The following is a 21842-nucleotide window of genomic DNA, read 5'->3' on the forward strand; positions in this document are numbered from 1 at the left end:
AGTTCATGCAAATACTTTGGCAGTACATCTCTGTGACTAAAGAGTGGGGAGAAACCCACAACACAGAAGGCAAGGTTCAGCTCCTGGCTTACTCCATGTGTCCTTTGGGAAAATTACAGAATTATTGTTATTAGATGATTTGTTGGTGTCCCTCTTTGAGAATCAATGCTATGGTGATTGAGGATGGTGTGTGAAGTCCTTAACATGGAGCCAAGTTGTACAGGCCCAACAACATCTTGAAGATCTGAGGCCCTGGGTCCAGGTATACTTTTATTTCAGTTGCTGAGCCCTGGGCAGTGAGCCCTAACCCAACTTCAGCTGGGGCCACCCAATTGGAACCTTTGCTAAATTTCTGAAATAAACACTCTGTTTCAAAAAAAGTCCCCCAAAACAAAAAACAGGTCTTGGCTGGGTTGCTTAGTTGGTTAGAGTGTCATCATCCCAATAAGCCAAGGCTGTGGGTTTGATTCACATACAAGAATCAATCAATGAATGTATAAATAAGTGGAACAAATCAATGTTTATGTTGCTCTCTTTCTTCCTCCCTTCCTCTCTATCTCTAAAATCAATAAGTTAAAAAAAAATTAAAAGAAAGCAAAAACCTTTCCAAAATAAAAACAAAACAAAAAACAAAGGCAATACAAAACAAAATGTATGTATGAGGAAAATAAGATTGAGCCACATAATTTTTAGAAAGAGTGAACTTTGGAGTCAAACTGTCATCTCTACTATTACTTATAACACAAGATATATATATATATATATATATATATATATATATATATATATATATATATACTTTATGTCCTATCTTCTAGTGAATTTCTATATATCTTAAGGTAAGCTGAAAGTGTTAAGGTCAAGACTCATACTGACCAAGACAGTTAAGAGAGAATCAGCAAATTGACTTTACTGCTATAAAATTCCCATATCTCCATTTATTTCAAGTTTGAATATGAAACAGCAAGATATAAAATTATTTCTTCCTTCTTATAACTATATATGTGTAGTTTATGAAAAAGCTTGAATACTGATAATGCTATAGGGAATGTGCAGAAGTGAGACTTCTAAAATAGCACTTATAATCAGTGAGCTAGATCTTTATCATCTGTTCATGCTGATATCTTCTTGGTAAACAATTTTCTACTTTTTTTTACCCCTAGAAGAACCTGACTTTTGTCTATTTTTCCAGCTGTTAAGGTGCACACATTTTAATTCAAATGCAAATTGTTCCAAAAATCTTACACATGCTTTTCATCTAAATTTGACAATGCTTATGAACTAGTAGACCACCAAATACTTATCTTTTAACAAGGATTATCATGTTTAACAAGTTATATAACAACGCATTTAATATTTTATTGGTACACTCATGAATCTTTGACTTTTGGTAAGATAATAATAGTCCTGCAAAAAGGTATTACTGTTCCTCAGCAGGAGAAGATAATCACTTCCTGACAGCTGACAGTGTGAACATAGTAGGTATCCATGTTCTCATTAAAAGAAGTCAAAGTTCTTCTGTATTATCATCAAGCTAATTACAGCACAAATTTATAATAATGATTAAAGATCATTCCCTTATTTAAGAAAAGCTCTCTTCACCCATTGCAAATTTAGTAGTATGACATGCAAATCATAACAAAGGCAGAGAGAAAAATTGCTTAAAGTATATGCTAACAAGAATAGAATCTCTGGCCTTGCCTGACTATAGTTGAGCTTTCTGAGTGAAATCTGAAACTGGAACCTCTACGAGGAGGGCAAGGAGAGAGGAAAGAAAGGGGCAGTTTTAATAAGCAAGGGAACTTACTTATGAGACTTGTCTTCGGTGTCCACACCAGGAATAATATCTCTGCATCCACCTGCTAGAGGCTTAAAAGTTTATACAGATGACTACTGGGTTTAGTCATGTGTACTGTCTGAATGATTTCATTTTACTCTTCCAAAGTTGCATCCTTGAAAACAGCTCCCAGTGTGGGAATGGTGGATGGAACATACAAGTCCATTCCAAGGACAGGGAAGGGGGTGAAGAGCTTCCAATTGCCTGGGTCTAGCTGACCAGTCAACCACTGGCCCTGTCCTCTCAGCGACCTCCTTCAACAAGGACTTTCAACAAATTGGTTATTTATATACATTCCTCACGTGGGGTACAAAGACTCTTGTAACTTATTGTCGACATTTAATGAGAACCAGCTTGAATACCACACTCATTTCTGGGAGAAAAGCCAGTACCAAATGAGTAGAGTTAGTATCTCTCCTTGATCCTCCAAGTAGCTCATGGGTTGGTCTAGTACAAAATGGACATTCAATAGGCTTCCTTGCTGGGCAGGCTACATCTGCCAAACCAGCCTTTGCTCCTTGCTGCCACACAGCTCTGCAGTAGAAAACTGGTCTTCTGCTGTCTCTCCAATGATGCTGTTTGTGCTGCAGTAAAGTCAGGCTTTCCTCAGCCTTCCTCTAAGGGGTTCTTCTTTGGAGGATACTTGAAAAAAATGGAACCCTCTCCTTTCCCGTCTTTTCTGCCCAACTCAGGCTGACCTCTACCATAACACTTTTTTGAAAAGAGACAAACAGTTTAAGGTTCTGGCTGAGTAGCTTAGTTGATTAAGTCATCATCCCAATACCCTAAGGTTGTAGGTTCAATCCTCGGTCAGGTGCATATAAGAATCAACCAATGAATGCATAAATGAGTGGCACAACTAATTGATATTTTTCTCTCTCTCTCTCCCTCTCACCAATAAATTAAAAGAAAAACCATTTTTTTAAATAAAAAAAGCTAGAGACATGGTTTATTTGGTAACAAGGAGTAAAAGAAGAATTCTTAATTTCTCTCTCTGGTGGCTGAACTGCAATAGTCAAATGGAGAGCAACATATAAGAATTTCCTTACAGTCCTTGATCTTTTGCAGAAGTGCAAAGATGTCTGAGTAATGTGACTTGCAATTATTATTTTCTAGACAGAAGTGCCAGCTGTTGTGCTTTCCAGTGTATCAGCAGTCGCTACATTTTTCTTCTTCTCCTCAGGTTTCATGGCAGGAAACAGATGCACTTCCTTGATGTTAGGAAACAGACGTACGTCCTTGATGTTATTGGAGTCTGTGAGAAACATGGTGACTCAGTTGATGCCGATGTCTATGCCCCAGCCAGCTGTAGGGGCAGCCATATTCCAGGGTGATGCAGAAGTTTTCATCTATGAACATGACCTCATCATTTCCAGTGGCCTTGATCTTGGCCTGTCCATTGAAAAGCTGCTGCTGCCTATGGGGTCATTCAGCTTGGCATAGGCATTGTACATCTTCTTCTTGGTGCCAAAAAACTTAAGGTGCTCAGTCAAACACTTTTTGGAGTGGTGTCAGTTAGCCAAAAGGCTCATTATCTGTGGGTGAACACAGAAGAATGTAGGACTGATGCATGTTACTTCCAGTAACTCTCTCCAACAATCTTATCAAGGAGCCTGACTCTGGTCTGCTATGGAGGGTATTCAAAAGCTGTTGTCACATGGATATCACCAAGATTTTTGTGAGTTTCTTCAGTTCCTAGGAGATTAGTTTCTGGAAGCTTCATCTCCAAAGCTTTCTCAAGCTGATTTTTCTGGAAGGGTGAGGTAAAGCTAATATCATGGGCTTGGCTGCTTGTAATATGCTTCACTGTCCTGAAATCATCTTCTGCTTGACTTCCATAAGATCATGATGGTCTGCATTAGCCATATAGAACTCACAGGTGGTGAACTCAGGACTGTTAGTCAAATCAATTCCTTCATTTCAGAATTGGCATCCAATTTCATAAACCCAGTCAGTGTTACCAACCAACAGCATCCTATCGTAGATTTCTGGGGCAATTCTCATAAATAAATTTATGTGAAACTCACTGTGGTAGGTGGTAAAATGTTTAGCCACAGCTCCCCCTGAGATGATGTTCATTGTGGGAATTTCAATCTCTAGGAAACTCAACTAATCCAAGAAAATTCTTATATAGGTGATGACCTTAGAGTGGCTGATAAATTTCTACTTCATAAAGTCATTCCAGACCAAGGCCAAGTTTCTCTGATGATACTGTGTTTCCTTGTCTTTGAGGCCAAAGTGAAGATGATGTAACTCATGCAAGCAAGGAGACAGCAGAATGATGCTCAGCTTACCCTTCTTGGTTTTCCTAGGATTCCCATGAACTCATACATCTTCTTGATACAGTTTGTTATTGGTACAAATAAATTCTTCTTATGATTTATAATTTCTGGAATTTTTCGTGACTTGCAGCTTTGACCCCCTCTCCTCAAAAGTCATAGAAGATGAGCTCTCCCCCAGAAGCTCTTATGGCATAGATCCTACCTGCCACCTTTAAGGTAGTTCCACTCAGGTGGTCCCCAGGCTACAGGTGACTATTCTTGGACAAAGTGAGTGAGATTTCTGCATGGAACTTGTGTGCATTTGGGTCTTCCCCATAGATCTTTAATTGGTGGACTGCTTGGCTGAGGATCTTGTAGTATTGGTTTGGGTTCAGGCTCTCCTCGGCACCCACATCATTGTCAGTGGTGTGGTCAGTGGCAGCATTGTTGGCCTGGCTTAGTTGTTTCTCAGTGACTTCCTTCTGCTTGGCCTCTTTCTCTGTTACTTTCTTCTCAAATTTCATGTTTCTCTTTAGATCATTTTTGCTCAGTTTTGGCTCACCACCATCCACATTCACCTCAGGTCCCTGCGCCATAGCTGTCTCTCCACCAGCTATAACTGAAAAGCTATTCTAACTCTTAGTGCTTCATCCTGTACGTGCTCACCCCCAATAGTCATTTTGCTCTGAAGTAGGTCTCAATGCCCAAGAAATTCTCTGCCAAAGGTGGGTCTAATAAAATCTTTAATCACTGTTCCTCTTACTCAGGGGTACCACCCAAGGACCTGCTAGTTTTCTTTCCATACTCTGAAATACAAAGAGTCCATTCTGGTCTTTTTTCTCCCTTTCAATAAATTATTCACAAGAGAAGTTAACCTTTTCTGATAATAAGAAAGCCCAGAACTTAAAATAGGAAAAGTCTAATTTATGCTGGGAACAAGGGTCCTTCTGGGGAGTGGTATTTTTCTTTTTTCTCATGCCCACTGCTGCCTTCAGATACTCAGACAATAAATTAATACATAATAATACTATAAAACTCTGTGAAAGAAGTACTATAAACAGATGTAAAACAAGATAAAAGCCCTGATTTTGGAATAAGTTTGGCAAATTTTGTAACAATAAGTTCAGGGTTGTCAAAGCACAGTTAGTAAAATGGAAGTCAGTAGGAGAAAATCTTGGAAAAAAATGCATGAGCCATATTTGTAGAGCCTGGGAAGCAGTTTGAATTTCAATTGAGTGTTTTAAGCATAATGTGATTGCATATTTTGTTTTGAGAAGAGCACTTAAGATTGTTATTATGAAATAACACAGACAAAAATTTAGGAACAAAAATTGATTTGATACTTATTTCCCACATTTGCTTAAGAAGTAAACTCGACCAATATAGTTGAAGTCCCCATGTACTTTTTTTTTTATCATATCTACCTCCTGTCCCATTCTTCTCACATACAAGTAACTATTATTCTGAATTTTGTCTTTGTAATTTCTATTTTTCTACTTTTAAGACATATCAAGTATTTATGTGGTATTTTATTATACATATATTAATACAGATAGACATCCTTTTGTTGTACTTCACAGATTATTGTTTTATAAATTGAAGGCAAGACCTTCTACCAGCAAAAGGATTGTGACTTGCTTAAGTGTGAGACTTGTTTTGTTGTGGGCATCTGGAACTGAGCCAGCAATATCTCCAAAGAATGCCCGTACTTGTTCTTTTTACTCAACAATCATCTATGTAGGTATGAGTAGCTCTGGTTTACTTTTTTGCTGCTATATATTACACTATGGCTAAAATGAGTCTATGAATATTCTTGTATGTCTGTGCACTATATTTATGTACATTGAACTATCTTTACATCACCTGACTAAATCTCACTTGATCATAGTATATGATCCTTTTAGTGTAATGTAGAATTCAGTTTGCTAATATTTTGCTGATTTTTTTTCATCCATGTTTATCAGAAATATTGGTGTGTAATTTTCTTTTCTTGCAGTGCCCTTGTCTGGTTTTGGTGTTAGAGCGATGTTGGCCTTGTAAAATGAGTTTGGAAGTACTCTTCCCTGTTCTATTTTTTTGAAAGAATTTGAGAAGAGTTGGTATTATTTTTTCTTTAAATGTTTAGTAGAATTTACAAGTAAAGCGATACAGAATTTTGTTTGTTAAGAGGATTTTATTTTTTAAATTATTGATTCAATCTCCTTACTAGTAATTCATCTGTTCAGATTTTCTATTTCTTCATGATTTAGCCTTGGTACATTGTATGTTATAGGGATTTATTTATTTCTTCTAGGTTTTTCAATTTGTTGACATAATTCTATTTGTTTATAGTAGTCTCTTATGATCCTTTGTATTTATGTGGTATGTTTTAATAGCTTCTCTTTCACTTCTAGTTCTATTTATTTGAGTCCTTTGTCTCTTTTTTCCTTGATAAATCTAGCTAAAGTTTTGTCTGTTTTGTTTATCTTTTCAAAAAACGGCTCTTAATTTCATTGATTTTTGCTATTGTCTTTTTACTCTCTATATCATTTATTTCCATTCTACTCTTTCTTATTTCCTTCCTTCTACTTACTTTGGGCTTAATTTGTTCTTTTACCTTTATTTTCTAGTTTCTTGAGGTATAAAACTAAGTTGTTTATTTAAGATTTTTTTCTTAATATAGCTGTTTATTGCTACATTGTCATCACTTATCTATAAGAAATATGTTCCAAGATCCAGTGGATGCCTGAAACTTAGGATAATACCAAACCTTATATATCTATATCTATATCTAGTCTATGTCTGTATCTATATCTATATACTATATATTTTGCCATACATAGATACCTATGATAAAATTTAATTTATAAATTAGGTACAGTGAGAGATTAACAACAATGACATAACAGAAGAGAACACTTATAACAATATACTGTATTAAAGTTATAGGAATGTTGTCTCTTTCTCTCTCAAAATATTTTCTACTTAGAAACCCTTCTTCCTGTGACAATGTGAGATGATAAAATGTCAAATTTTTCCTGAATCTGTGTAACCATCACTTGCTTTCAGTACGTGGATTGATGTCACTTGTTTCAGGAGTCCCGTGTTAGGACTTTGTGCAGACTCAGTGCTCTCTAGTGGACCGCCTTGCCCTCATTCAGAATATGTTTTCTGCTCATGTCTTCCACCTACAAATCTATTATCATTTCCATCTTTCCATTAAGTAAGCACTTACCACGCACTATGGCCATAACTTTTGCACTTTGAGGTGTAATAGGAAATTAGTATAAATTTCTTTCTCCTTCTTCATTATTTCACAGATAGAGGATTCATTCATACCCTAGATCTTGCAGACCTCAGCATATGACTTTTTTTTCTTTCCTTATTGAGTACTTTTGTCTTCTCACATAAAAGAAGCACTTCATGGCTTCTCTTTGGCATATCTGAATTGCCAGCATCAGTACGCTTATGGTTCAGGCTTATTATTAAGTAAAATAAGGGTCACTTGCACCAATGCACTATGGTAACATGACAGTCAGTCAGATAATTGAGACAGCTACTAAGTGACTAATAAGCAGGTAGCATACACAGTATGGACTTACTGGACAGGGGCCTGATCATGTCTCATGCTGGACAAAGTGGAGTGTTGCAAAACCTCGCAATGCTACTCAAAATGGCACACAATTTAAAACTTGTAAATTGTTTATTTCTGTAATTTTTGTTTAATATTTTTGAACCATAGTTGACTGAGGGTAACAAACTGAAAAGTGAAACTGGATAAAGGGGGCCTACTGCACAGTAAGTCCTCACTAAATGTTGATAAGCTTATGTTATTTTAAGCAAAACAATGTATAACAAAACCAATTTTACCATAGGCTAATTGATATAAAAAAGAATTAAATTCCTACAGCATCTCAACATTATATCAAAATGACATTGAGCAAAACAATGTTATTTAAGACCCTGTTGTACAAACTTGCCTCTTAGAACTGCTTTTGCTGCACCCCATAAGCTTTGGTATGTTGTATTTTTATTTTCATTTGTCTCAAGATATTTTTATTTCTCCTTTGATTCCTTTTTTTACCCATTGGTTGTTAAGTAGTGTGTTGTTTAATCTCCACATATTTTTGAATTTTTTAATTTTCCAATTACAATTAATTTTTAGTTTCATACAAAGGTGCTTGATATGATTTCAATCTTCCTAACTTTATTAAGACTTGTTTTGTGGCCTAAAATATAATCTATCCTGGAGAATGTTCCATGTATGCTTGAGGAGAATGTATATTCTGCTGCTGTTGGATGAAATGGTCTGTATATGTCTGTTAATTCCCCTGGTTTAACGTGTAGTTAAAGTTTGATGTTTCCTTATTGATTTTCTGTCTAGATGATCTATCCATTGTTGAAAATGGAGTATTGAAGTCTACTGCTATTATTGTATCACCATCTGTTTCTCCTTTCAGGTCTAATAATACCCTTTTCATTATAAAAGATACTTCTAATTTTAAAGATTTCATTGAACCCAACTGGATAATCAGTAAAATCTCTACTTAAGGTTAATTTTTTATCAATCTTAATTGCATCTTCAATTCCCTTTTGCATGTAACCTAACATATTCATAGGTCCCAAGAATTAGAACATGAACATTGAAGGAGGAATGTTATTCTGACTACTACATGCACATACAGTAAAGTGTTTTAGTAATGCAATTGCTGGGATTAGGAAATCAGCAATCTTGATAGACACAGCTAAACAGATCTTAAGTAGAGATATTACTTTTTATTCTTACCAACATTATTGGACATTAATGCCTGCACATTTAATATGTGTAGCCCTGATAGGTCTGGCTCAGTTGGCTGGGCATCATTTAACAAAGCAAAAGGTTGCCAATTTGATTATCAGTCAAGGCTCATGCCTGGGTTGCAGTTCTAGTCCCAGGTTGGGGCGTGTGCAAGAGAAAATTGATTCTTATTGATGTTTCTTTATCACATCAATGTTTCTCTCCTTTTTTTCTCCCTCCCACCCCCTTCTATAAAAAATAATAAATAAAATATAATTTTTTTATGTGTAAATGGGATCTTCTTCTGCTCTGAATTTTTATTTCTTTTTTTAAAGTATATATTATTGATTATGTTGTTATAGTTATTCTAATTCCTTTTCCTTTAGCTCCCCTTTTCCCAGTACCCCTAATCCCTCCAGCAATCCCACCCCCCTTATTTCAGTCCATGGGTTGTGCATATAAGTTCTTTGGCTTCACCCTTTCTTATATTATTCTTAACTTCCCCCTATCTATTTTGTACCAACCAATTATGCTTCTTACTTCCTGCACCATTTACTCATTTCTCCCCCTTCCCTCTCCCAGCCGATAACCCTTCAAATGATCCCCACACCTATGATTCTGTTACTGTTCTGGTTGTTTGCTTGGTTAGCTTTTGTTTATATTTTTTAGATTCAGTTGTTGATAGTTGTGAGTTTTTTTTATCATTTTAATGTTCATAGTGTTGATTTTTTAAAAAATAAGCTCTTTATCATTTCATATAATAATGGCTTAGTGATGATGAACTCCTCTAGCTTTACCTTGTCTGGGAAGCACGTCACCTGCCCTTTCATTTTAAATAATAGCTTTGCTGGATAGAGTATTCTTGGTTGTAGGTCCTTGCTTTTCATCATATTGAATACTTCTTGTCAGTCCCTTCTTGCCTGCAAAGTTTCTTTTGAGAAATCAGCTGATAGTCTTTTAGGCATCCCTTTGTAAGTAACTCTCTCCTTTTCTCTTGCTGTTTTTAAGATTCTCTCTTTATCTTGAACCTTTGGCATTTTAATTATGATATGTCTTGGTGTGGTCTTCTTTGAGTCTAGCTTGTTTGGGACTCTCTGTGCTTCCTAGACTTGTATGTCTATTTACTTTGCCAAATTTGGGAAGTTTTCCTTCATTATATTTTCACATATGCTTTTGATTTCTTGCTTTTCTCCTTCTCCTTCTGGCATCTCTATGATTCGGATGTTGGCACGTTTAAAGTTGTCCCAGAGGTTCCTAAGCCTCTGATGATTTTTTATTTTTCAATTATTGTTTCCTCCTCCTGTACTGGTTGACTGTTTTTTTCTTCCTTATATTCCAAATCATTGATTTGAACCCCAGTTTCCTTCCCTTCATCATTGGTTTTGTGTGGATTTTCCTTTGTTTCACTTAGCATAGCCTTCACTTCTTCCTTCATGCATCTGCCATACTCAAGCATATCTGTCAAGGCTGTGAGCATATTTATCACCAGTGTTTTGAACTCTTCATATGTTAGGTTGGCTCTCTCCTCATCGCTTATTTCTTCCACTAGAACCTTGACCTGTTCCCCCTTTTGGGCCATACTTCTTTGTCTCCTCATCTTGACAGACTTCTGTGTTTGTTTGTCTCTGTGCCTTAGGTAGAGCTTTCGCACCTGTTACATTGTAAGAAGTGGAGCCTTACGTATCATCAGTAGAGGGAGACCTGTTTCACCACGTTGTGCCATTGTATGTGGGGAGGGGTCTGAGAGGGAACAATGCTGCTTGCTCAGCACTTGCTCCTTTTCTAGGTCTTCTCCCACTTCTGTATGGGACTGGCACCTCTCTAGCTGCTTCCCTGACCATTGTTTTTAGAGTGGTTGGGTCTGTAGACTTTCTAGGATTGTGGGGGTCCTTTAAACAAGTGGACTCTGCTGAGAGACTGGCAGATTCTGCCTCTGTCCCAACCTCCATTGGTTGCACACTCAGAAACAATGAGGCTTTATTGTCCCTAGCGCTGGAACCATGAGCTGTGCAGTCTGGTGTGGTGCTGGGAGCACTCCCCAGTTGTCCCTCCTGACTTTTAAAAACATGTGACTGTGCTTTACGCCATCCTGCTGCTGCCACCGTCACCACTACCACCACCACACCACATCCTCTCTTCCCCAGCTCCGCCCCTCCTACCTGTCTGGATGAGTATTTCTTCTTTATATCTTTGTTTGTTGAAATTCAACGCAGCTCAGTTTTCTGGAACTTCTGGTTGTCTCTAGTTTTGAGGTAGTTTTATTCCTTGTTAGTTGTGGAGAGAGACTCAGCATGTCTGTCTAGGCCTCCGTCTTGGCCAGAAGGCTAACTTTTATTTTTTAATGCTTTGAAATGAAGCAAGTTTTCATAAATTTATTGAACATTTGCTTTTCTGCTTTTATGAGTTGCCTGGTAGTAGCCTTTAGCCATTTCTTTTTCTTCTGAGTAAACATTTTTATCGATTTGTATAAATTCTTTATATGTTCAAATTGCTGGAAAATAAAATTTCACTGGATTTATCAGTGCTCCTGCAAAAAGCTCCAATCCCCTATGACATGGAAATGTATATGATATAACAATAAGAAATGTTTGCTTTTACCTTCTCCAAAAATATCTTACTTTTCACATACCTTGATAATTTCATTCATATTTTAAGTTAATTGTTCTGATACAAAAGGATAATAAATATCCTCTTTTCTCTCTGAGTGAACCAATGATAACATCTTCATCTAGACTCCTAGGTTAAATTCCAATGTGCCAGGATGACTGAAGCACTATCCCCCCAGGTATATATATTTCATAATGGAATAGAGAACTTTAGTGTTTTAAAAGAACATGTGGAGTTATTTAACTCCTGGGGAGATATTTAAACAGAAAATGGCTAGAACAAGGTGAAGACCCTTTTAGGAGGGAAGGGGACAACTGTTTCTTTCATTTTTATAAGCAGAAAAAATTATTTTTCTTCATTTTCATCTATGGGGTGTCTTGCCATATGCATAGCACAATTGACTTGGCTCTCATCATGTTGCCCTAGCTATAAAGAATAAGAGAGACCATAAAAACATTTATTATTTCCTGTGAAATATTTAATAAGAAATCTATCCTTAATCTAGAACCTGGTATATATGCATTCAAACTAAAATTAATACTAGTAAATATTAAAAACCAAAAAATTCTAATACTCATACTGTTCTCTATAATTGCTTCATGTTTAAATCCAAGTAAATATTTAAAGGAAGGCTCAGTACTCATTGTTAATTTGTTCCACAATTTGTGATGATTGCTGATGAGTACCAGACAGGTGATAAATGATGAAGCATTCTCTAGTGCAGGGTGATGTCATGTCTTATACAAGTTCTAGCAAGTGTGATGAATCCAGAACAAGTGCTGAGTGCCAAAGCATTTTTCTTCTTGTCAGAATGTGATGAGACAGAATTTGACAAGTTCTGTGGCCAACAAGTACCAAGGTATGACTGTAACAGGAGTAACACATCTTTTCTTGTTAACCCACCCCGTTACCCACAAATAATTTCTCAGTAGACTCATCTGAGGGATAAGATGGTAGAGGTTTGGTGTGTTGTCCTAAATGACTTTCACCAGGAGACTGACGGGATAAACCAAACTCTTTATAGTCGAGATTCAAATCCAAGGATAAAGTCAGTAAGGGTCCACACCATAGGAAGTAGGAGCATGGATAGAAAATCATCCAGGCTATGGATATGAGGGATATGTTGGTGGCATCCAACCACAAACACTGGAGTATGGAACAGAACTCATGATCCCTCAAAGTAGGAGAAAATATTGACCACCCCTCTCAGGTCAGCAGGAGACAGACACTTCAATTTGGTTTCCATCATCAGAAATAAAGACCAGCAAGAAAGGGAATGTGGCAGGTGATTTTTTGTAGCATTTGGAGGATAGATGGAATGAAGAAATCATCCAGGATGACTTAGAGTCAGAAAAACAGAGATGGACTCATATATCAAGTGTGGTGGGATGCTTAGAGAACAAAACCAAGAACCAGACAAGATAGAACAAGGTATTAGGAAGTACAACCAGGGTGTAACGGAGGGAAAAGTTGGAGTAGGGTCTGTATTGAGTACCTTGCACAGGAGAGTAGTTGTGAATGGAGTTGAGAGATGGAGCAAGGCAAGTAAAAGATTAATATGGAGTCAAATATGGGGGAGGGAACAGAGATTCAGGTACTGAAATTATAGAATATGCTGATAAGTTTTTATATTGTTACCAAAAAAATCTAAACTTTTCCTCTGTAAGCACTTTTTTATAATACCAAGCAGAGATAAATCTAGTCACTTATACCGCATGCAATGATTCTATTAAAAATTATTTGTTTTTACATGGATGTTTCAAAACATGAAGAATTCCTTTTAAAATGGAGAAGTTTTATAGTACTAGTTTGCAACTCTACGTAATTCCTCTTATTTTGTAAATTGGGAAGAGTTTCTTAAAGATGCAAATCTCTGATGCATAGGCTTGCATAATTTCTAAAAAGCACAATTATATTTAGGAAATATGCTTGTCACAAGATTGAACACTAAAGTGTCTGTAATTATCTACACTAGCATGGAAAAATAGAGCTGCACCCAGATTTGAAGATCCAAGAAAGTTTATAGGTGTTTTAATTGTCTTTTTACTCTGGAGAAATACTGTCTTGTTAAGGATGGTTTATAACCATTTTCAAAGTGTTGTTTCCCATTTTAATACAATTTTAAAGTAACTTTTTCTTCTTTTAACTATGTGCTAAGCCTGAAATTGTAAAGCTGAATGATTAAAAGTATCCCCTCAAATTTTAAAAGAGTCAAAAAAAACCATACTAACAAAAGAGTTATCTTTGCCATCTTGTGCCTTTGTTATGGAGAAAGAGAAGATAATTCATTAAAATTATATGAAATGAAGCCATTGAAAAATTGATAATTAAATGAAAGCACCTGAAATACAATTCTGATGGTTTATTAAATATAGTGTACTGTTTTAAGTTAAAGGCATACATGTGATACTTTAGAGTGGTTCAAAACTGAAAATAAACTAAAATTAGAAGAGTTAGTTAAGTCAAATATCCATGACAAAGGTGAGCATTTTGCTATAAACTCACATTTTTGAAGTTATAAGAACATTTTAAGGAAGAGTTATCAGTCTGAGAGCAAAAGAGGATATAAAAACTTTTGAGATATGAGATATTATTAATATTAATGCACTTGCATTATTTGGGGGAGAAATAAATAGATTTTATGAACCAGAACCTGCTGATTCTTACCTTGTTTTGGAATCTATTAAGAAAGTATGGTTAAGTAATGGTTTAAACCATCCTAAATTTATAAAATGCCCACTGAAAACCTTGAGAAGTTCTCCTATATTTTGTATGTTCTTCAAAGTGTCCATGACTTCAATCTTTCTAGAAATTGATTCCTTTATTTAGGCAATAGCTCTTTAGTTTCTACTATATGTAGACCTTTGAACCAGTTAGTGATGGGAATTTCCAAAACACACACACACACACACACACACACACACACACACACACACACATATTCATATACATACATGTAACAACAACTAACAGATATGAAGCATTAATTCCAAGAAGTATTTATAATCAAAATAGGAAGACAAAAGATGCATGTGTCAAACGTTTGATGAACTTCTAAAATAAGGCATCGAAAATAAGAGCTTGATAAACATAGGGGTGCATAAATTCTTTTGAATTAGTGTTTTGGGTTTCTCTGGATATATTCCCAGAAGTGTAATCGCTGGGTCATAAGGCAGTTCCATTTTTAATTTTTGGAGGAAACTCCATACTGTTTTCCACAGTGGCTGCATCAGTCTGCATTCCCATCAACAGTACCTGAGGGTTCCCTTTTCCCCACGTTCTCACCAACATTTGTTGTTTTCTGGTTTATTGAGGATAGCCATTCTGACAGGTGTGAAGTGATATCTCATTGTGGTTTTAATTTGCATCTCTCTGATGGCTAGTGATATTAAGCATTTTTTTCATATGTGTATGGGCCACCTGTATGTCCTCCTTTGAGAAGTGTCTATTCAGGTCCTTTGCCCATTTTTAAAAATGGATTGTTTGTGTTCCTGGTGTTGAGTTGTATGAGTTCTTTATATATTTTAGAGATTAAAACTTTGTCCAATGTCTCATTGGCAAATATAGAACCCTGGATCTTTTAAAGCCACAAATGCAAATATACTTCTGCATGAATACAGATGCCTATGAAACAGTCTAACCTCCATAATTTATCTTTTTATAGTCTGCCTTTTACCTAAACCAGAAATGGTGAAATCCTGATGAGAATTCACAACAATTTAAGTGAAAAATAAGATGAATTATTATTGTTCCTTTATGTCTTTCTCTTTTGTTTTCCCACTTTAAGCACAAGTAGCCAATGTAATATTGTGACTTAATGCCTTTTAGTGAGTCTTCTGCCTGATTATCTCTGTCATTGAAGCTTTAAGATCTTAATTCAACATGTGTTATTATTAGGTTGAACTCTTCTTAATTGCCAATATTCAATCTTATTTTTACCTACAAATACAGCAATTTTAAATGTACCAACGTTTAGTGTTGGTGTGATTCAAAGAATCTTATTTTAATAATAATTATTATTATAAAAATTAAGATAATTTTAACATCATTGTTTTAAACAGTATATTGAAATAAAGACTAGGGGGCAGTGGTGAGGAGGAGAAGAGGGATAATAAAGGGAAGAGTCTAGTCAAGGAACTAGTATAAATGATCCACCGATATGGACAACGGAGTGGGGACTGACTGTGGGAGAAGGGGTAGGCAGGGTGGGGGAGGGAGCAATGGGGGAAAAAGTGGGACAACTGTAATAGAAAAACAGTAAATAAATCAAAAGTAAACTAAAAAAAGCAGTCACTTTTATTTTTATACAACACCATTTCAAATGCTTCCATTTGCAAATTTTCATTACTAAAAATAGAAAATATTCAGACATGTTCTCAATTTCTTGTCTAAATCCTGTTTTCATTTGTCTAATAGTTTAATACTCTCTCCTCCACAAAATAAAGACTTCTGTGTCATTAAAAATAAAATTAACTAGTCTTTTTGGAACTTCAGTTTTCTTAACTGGATCATTCACTCCTTAACAATCTTTTTCTTAATGCAGTAATATAATGTGAAGTATTAAAAATGTCAGTAAGACCATTTTATTTAATTAAAAAACAGAGGAAACCATTTAGGCTAAGCGATATTATTAAAAATATTTAATGAGTGGTAATGCATATGTCACTAATATTTAAAGATCTTCAGGATATATTAAATGTCTAAAGCAAGACACAGAAGAGTCTATGAGTTGCTAGTTTTTGTGTAAGAAAGAAGAAAAAATCTATAAAAGCACTAGCAGCATACACAACAAGCTAATAAAAATGATAAAAAGGATGAAAGCAGAAGCAGGAGCAAGAATAATAACTATGTATATCTTTTTATATTGTTTTGATTTTTGAACCATGTGAATGTACAACCTATTTAAAAATTAAACTAAACATGGAAAACGATACAAATAGGTACCATTTTGCCATTTTATTGGTTTCAATATTAGAATACAACTCTTGCAAAGAAAACTGGTTTTAACTATAGCAAGAGTTCAGGAAAAAAATTCGCAAAAATGTTGGGTAAAATTAATTTATATTGAGTATAGTGGGTCTCAAATTTTATCATGCATACAATCTCCTAGATGCTTTGCTAAAAATCCATATTCTTGGGACCTAACCCAGACTATAAATTAATAGGTTTGAAATGGGGTTAAGAATTTGCATTTTAACAACCCTAATTGTGTTGTAGAATGCATTGAAACTACAATCTAATATCTTAAAATTGTTATTCTTTTGCAGCATTAACAGATTCTCAAATATAGTAAATACAGTATTATTTTTATATTTTAAAACTATAATTTCCAAACAAGATTTTTTTTCAAATGTGAATGGATTTTTTTACATTCATTAGCTAATTTTAAAAGTTAATATTTGCCAGTCCAACTCTTTCCTTATATTTAACATTAACTAATAAAGTTATATAATAACAAGATTAGTAAGAATAGTGTAGATTTATCATTCAGATAAAAGGAAAGGCTCCACACCAATTATAGAATAAATTTTAAACTTTTGAAGTAGAGTAGTAGACATTGTTAATTTTTGTAACTGTTCATCTTCTGAACCTCATTTTCATGTTTGGAAAATTCTTCACTTTACTAGTTTTGCTGAGAAGCAGAAGCTACCTCTTGATACAGAAGCTGGATATATTATTTTCACAACATGATTTAGAGTTGTAACCATCCTTCATTTCCAGTCAGGCACACGAAAACGAGGAACTGCAAAAGGAGTAGCCTTCAAGCCTCGTTTCTGGCCCAATGAGAGAGACTGTGAGGTACCTAATATCTTTTTAATTTTCTCCTTTTTCTACTTAAAAAATCATAAATGGTTGGCTCTATTTTATTATTATTATTTGTAAAATCTCTGAGGAATCCATGCAGCACTCATTAAGAATCTCATTAATATGCTGGGATCTGCTTGTCCATAAAGGGGAAACACGGGGCCCCAAATATCAGCATTGAGATCTGAGACCTGGGTTCTATTATTTGGGAATATGAAAAATCAGATCTGTGAGGAGACATGAGATTTAAAACTAAGTTTTATTATTACATGGCTAAGCCAAAGAGTGTGAACAGGTTAAACCTTCAGAGTCAGGGACAGCAGTGGATTCAGGAAGGATTCTAAAATTCTTACCTGTCCTAATGCACTTTTTTGATGAGCTCATCTACTGCCATGATTTAAATACTATAGCTGTGTTTATGACTCACAGCAATGTGTCTCAAAGTCTTACATCTCCAGAGTCCTCATTACCCTTGGGTATCTAACTATAGATAGACAGATAGATGGATAGATAGATATTCAAACTCAACATATCTAGTACTCCAGATTTCCTTGAATATATTTCCATATATTCATTCAAATAAAAGCAAGTCACTCCCCCTCCCCAATATAAAGCTCTCTATGGCTTTCCATCAATGACAGCTCCAGAATTTCTACACAGGCACCCGTTGGGAAAGGGAGATTGGCTAGAGCATTTGGAAAAAATGTTTTAGAAGCATTGGCATTGCAAGCACACATTTTCACTCAAATTATATATTTACTTGAATGAGATTGGGGTGTATGTTGTACTGTCCCCCACCTATACCTTGCAGCCATCATCTGGCATACTTGAGTGTCTTCCCATTGAACTTAAAATGATGAAATATTTCATTATGTAGTTTCCAGGGTATTACATGGGCTGGTCTCTGCTTCAGTTTCTGGTGTCTTTGTGAACCACTGTCTATCCTCTCCTCCCTCTCTGTCAATAACGTTCCAGACGCAGTACATGTCTTGCTCAAACCAGACCTGGACTTTTCTCAGATTTTTAATATTCCAGGCACATTCTTGACTTAAGACCTTTCCATGGGCTGGTCTATCTGCCTGAATTAGTTTTTCTTTAACTTTTTGAATAACTTTCTGCCTTGCTCTTTCTTTCTTTCTTTCTTTCTTTCTTTCTTTCTTTCTTTCTTTCTTTCTTTCTTTCTTTCTTTCTTTCTTTCTTTCTTTCTTTCTCTCTCTCTCTCTCTCTCTCTCTCTCTCTCTCTCTCTCTCTCTCTCTCTCTCTCTCTCTCTCTCTCTCTCTCTCTTTCTTTCTTTCTTTCCTTCTTTCTTTTTATTGTTGTTCTATTAGAGTTGTCCCATTTTTCCCCCCATTGTTCCCTCCTATCGTGCCTACCCCCCTTCTATCCTGTCTAAGCCCCTTCTCTCAAAGTCAATCCCCTCCCTGTTGTTCACGTCCATGGGTCATTTATACTAGTTCCTTGACGGTACTCTTCCCCTTCCTTCCCACTTTCTCTCCCTGCTCCCACCCCTCTGGTCACTGTCAATCTGTCCCTTGTTTCCATGACTCTGGTTCTATTTTGCTCATTTGTTTGTTTTGTTCATTAGGTTACTGTATTAGGTGAGATCATATGGTATTTGTCTTTTGCTGCCTGGCTTATTTCACTAAGCATAAAACTCTTTAGTTCCATCTATGCTGTTGTGAAAGTAGGAGTTCCTTCTTTCTTTCTGCTACATAGTACTCCATTGTGTAAATATAGCAGTTTTTTGATCCACTCATCTACACATGGGCACTTAGGCTGTTTCTAGCACTTGGTTATTGTAAATAATGCTGCTATGAACATAGGGGTGCATAGGTTCTTTTGAATTGGTGTTTCAGGATTCTTCGTGTATAATCCCAGCAGTAGAATTTCTGAATCAAAAGGCAGCTCCATTTTTAGGTTTTTTGTTTTGTTTGTTTTTTTAGGAAATGCCATACTATTTTCCATGGTGGCTGCACCAGTCTGCATTCCCACCAACAGTGCACTAGGGTTCCATTTTCTCCACATCCTTGCTAGCACTCGTTGTTTGTTGATTTGTTAATGATGGTCATTCTGATCGGTGTGCTTTAAGTTCATTTCTTGTCACCTCTTTCATAGAAAATGTTCTCTAATCATCTGCTTTGTACTATTTCCTCTCCCACAACTAATACTGTTATATTGCCTTTTGTTCATCTGAGCAGTTATTTATTTTTGTGTTGAGTAGTGAAGTTTTGTATTCCACTACCAGAATATAAACTCCAAGAACAAAGGGATCCAGTCTATCTTGTTCAACACTATACCACCAAAAGCAGAACAATCAATAGTAGATGTTCAATAAACATGTGTAGAAAAGCTAGAGAAAAATGAGAGAAGGTGAATCTGCAAAAGGATTGGCTAAATCAAAGTTTAAACACTAATATTTATTAAATTGTATTTAAAAAGAAATAATTGTTACATTATAGTGTCAGAAACACATTGATCTGTGTTAAAGGTGATGGGTAACTTCTCATATGTTTTAATTTGGTAATATGGCACCCATTGCTTGAACACCTTTTCCATATATAATTTCATGTGATGTAACAGTGAACTTTGCCCTGGCTGGTTTAGCTCAGTGGATTGAGCGTCGGCCTGCGAGCTAAGTGTCGCTGGTTCGATCTTCCAGTCAGGGTACATCAGAGAAGGAAAACTCTGACTCCAAAAAACCTCCGCTGCCTTGCGGCATACCTCTTCAGGGGAAAGGCTAAGGGAGTAAACCCCGACAGAAAATCCGGAGCCAGAGTCCCTAAGGCGGTTTGACGTTGTAGTCAACACCGGCAACTCCTGCGGCGCACCTGAACCCAAGCTGTATCGACTCCGTCTTTCCCTTGGACCCTTCAGCTGCGAAGAGAGGGGGGGTCTGCTGCATGGGCAACAGCAGACCCTCCATATTACTCTGCCCAGGCTCTGTAGCTTCAGCGTCATCACAAGATGTCGATTCAACACGGGAGGAGACAGATACCGTGTCACTCCCGAGTCGGACTGCACAGCCATTCTCGGCAGTGCAGATAGACTCTTAAGAAGCTACACCATCGTCTCTCGAGACGGACGGCTGCCGACGAACAGTGAACTATTTAATGCAAATGGTTGCTGTTAAATGTTTGTAGGTTGACTTAGTTTCCCATTGATTAATAGTATAAATTAAGACTGTTTTAATTTATGAGTACCATTTGACAGTAATTTTTAATTACTAACAGATAAAGATTTTTCCCCCAAACCTTGTCAAGAAGTTAAATGCATAAAAATACTTAAATGTGTCATTGATACTTCTATTTAAATATGTTATGTTTTAATATTTTCATCAAGTAAAACAAGGAATAATTTCTCTTTAAAGAAAACTATGCTAAAATTTTTCACTAATAATTTCATAAAATTGTGTTTTATATATTAGATTTTCTCCAAAAAAACAATCATTAGTATATATTTTATTTTGAAAAATGAATATCCAGGTGATTCCAGAATACATGAATTATAATTATATATGTTACAAATTAAAAATTGTCATGGGCTTAAACAAATAGGAATATTGTTTTATAGCTTTTCTTTTTTATTGATGAGAGGGAGAGAGAGAGAGAAAGAGAGAGAGAGAGAGGTGAATCTGTTGCTTCACTTATCCATACATTCATTGGCTGATTCTTGTATTTTCCCTGACTTGGAATCGAACCCACAACCTTGGTGTGTCAGGATAATGTTCTAAACAAATTAGCTACCTGGCCAGGACAAATTCAATAGGTTTTTAATGCAGGGCTTTATTTTTGCTTTCACATGAGTTATTATTGAAGACTCTTACTGGGAAATACATAGGCATTAACAAAGCTTAAGCTATAAAAAACTCCATTTAGATCACTTTAAATGTTATGCTAGATGTTATTAGACATCTATAAAGTGATTCACATTGAAACTCAGGAGATCAGATTTATTTATTTTAAATAATAAAATGAAACTGTCCATGAAAATTTGATGCACTATAAGAAATTACTCTAAAAGTTCAGTTTTCCTAACTTAAAAAGCTCCACTTGAACTACAGTTCCTTATATAAATGTTCATAAAATTGTCAGTTTTTGTTGGTAAACTGCATGAGAAGCATGATGTAAATTTTTAGAGAAAGCAAATTTATAGCAACTTCTTTTAAATCCATATTTTAGAATTCTATTTATCATATTTACATTGAAAAAAGTAATCAGGAGATATGGATTAATAAGAGTTAGGCTCTATATATTTAATAACTATTAAGTTAATTTAATTTTTAATTGCAATTTGCATTAAATTCATTTAATTTTGGTAAAAGTTAGTAAACTTTAATAACTAGAGTTATTTTATAAAATTCAAATTCTTAAGGGGTATTTCTTTTGACTCCCTATCAAATAATTAAACACTGATTACTATAGATTGATAAGCAATGTATTAGGTGAGCCCCTGGCTTGTTTAACTATAGGGAAACAACAGCTCTCGTCTTCTCAGTTGTCATTTAAAGAAAAAATGTTAAACTCTAAATTGAATAAATGATTTATACAATGTTTTTCTCTACTGTCTACTCTCTTT

At 35.5% G+C, this 21842-nt stretch overlaps 1 pseudogene; it reads right to left on the minus strand.

Moving 5' to 3' along the window:
• Nucleotides 1-2949: 2949 nt before the first annotated feature.
• LOC150012045 (lysine--tRNA ligase pseudogene) lies at nucleotides 2950-4694 on the minus strand (annotated as a pseudogene).
• Nucleotides 4695-21842: the final 17148 nt, after the last annotated feature.

Source organism: Furipterus horrens, unplaced genomic scaffold (genome assembly GCF_987537825.1).
Source record: "Furipterus horrens unplaced genomic scaffold, mFurHor1.1.pri manual_scaffold_4, whole genome shotgun sequence".
NCBI classification, from domain to species: domain Eukaryota; kingdom Metazoa; phylum Chordata; class Mammalia; order Chiroptera; family Furipteridae; genus Furipterus; species Furipterus horrens.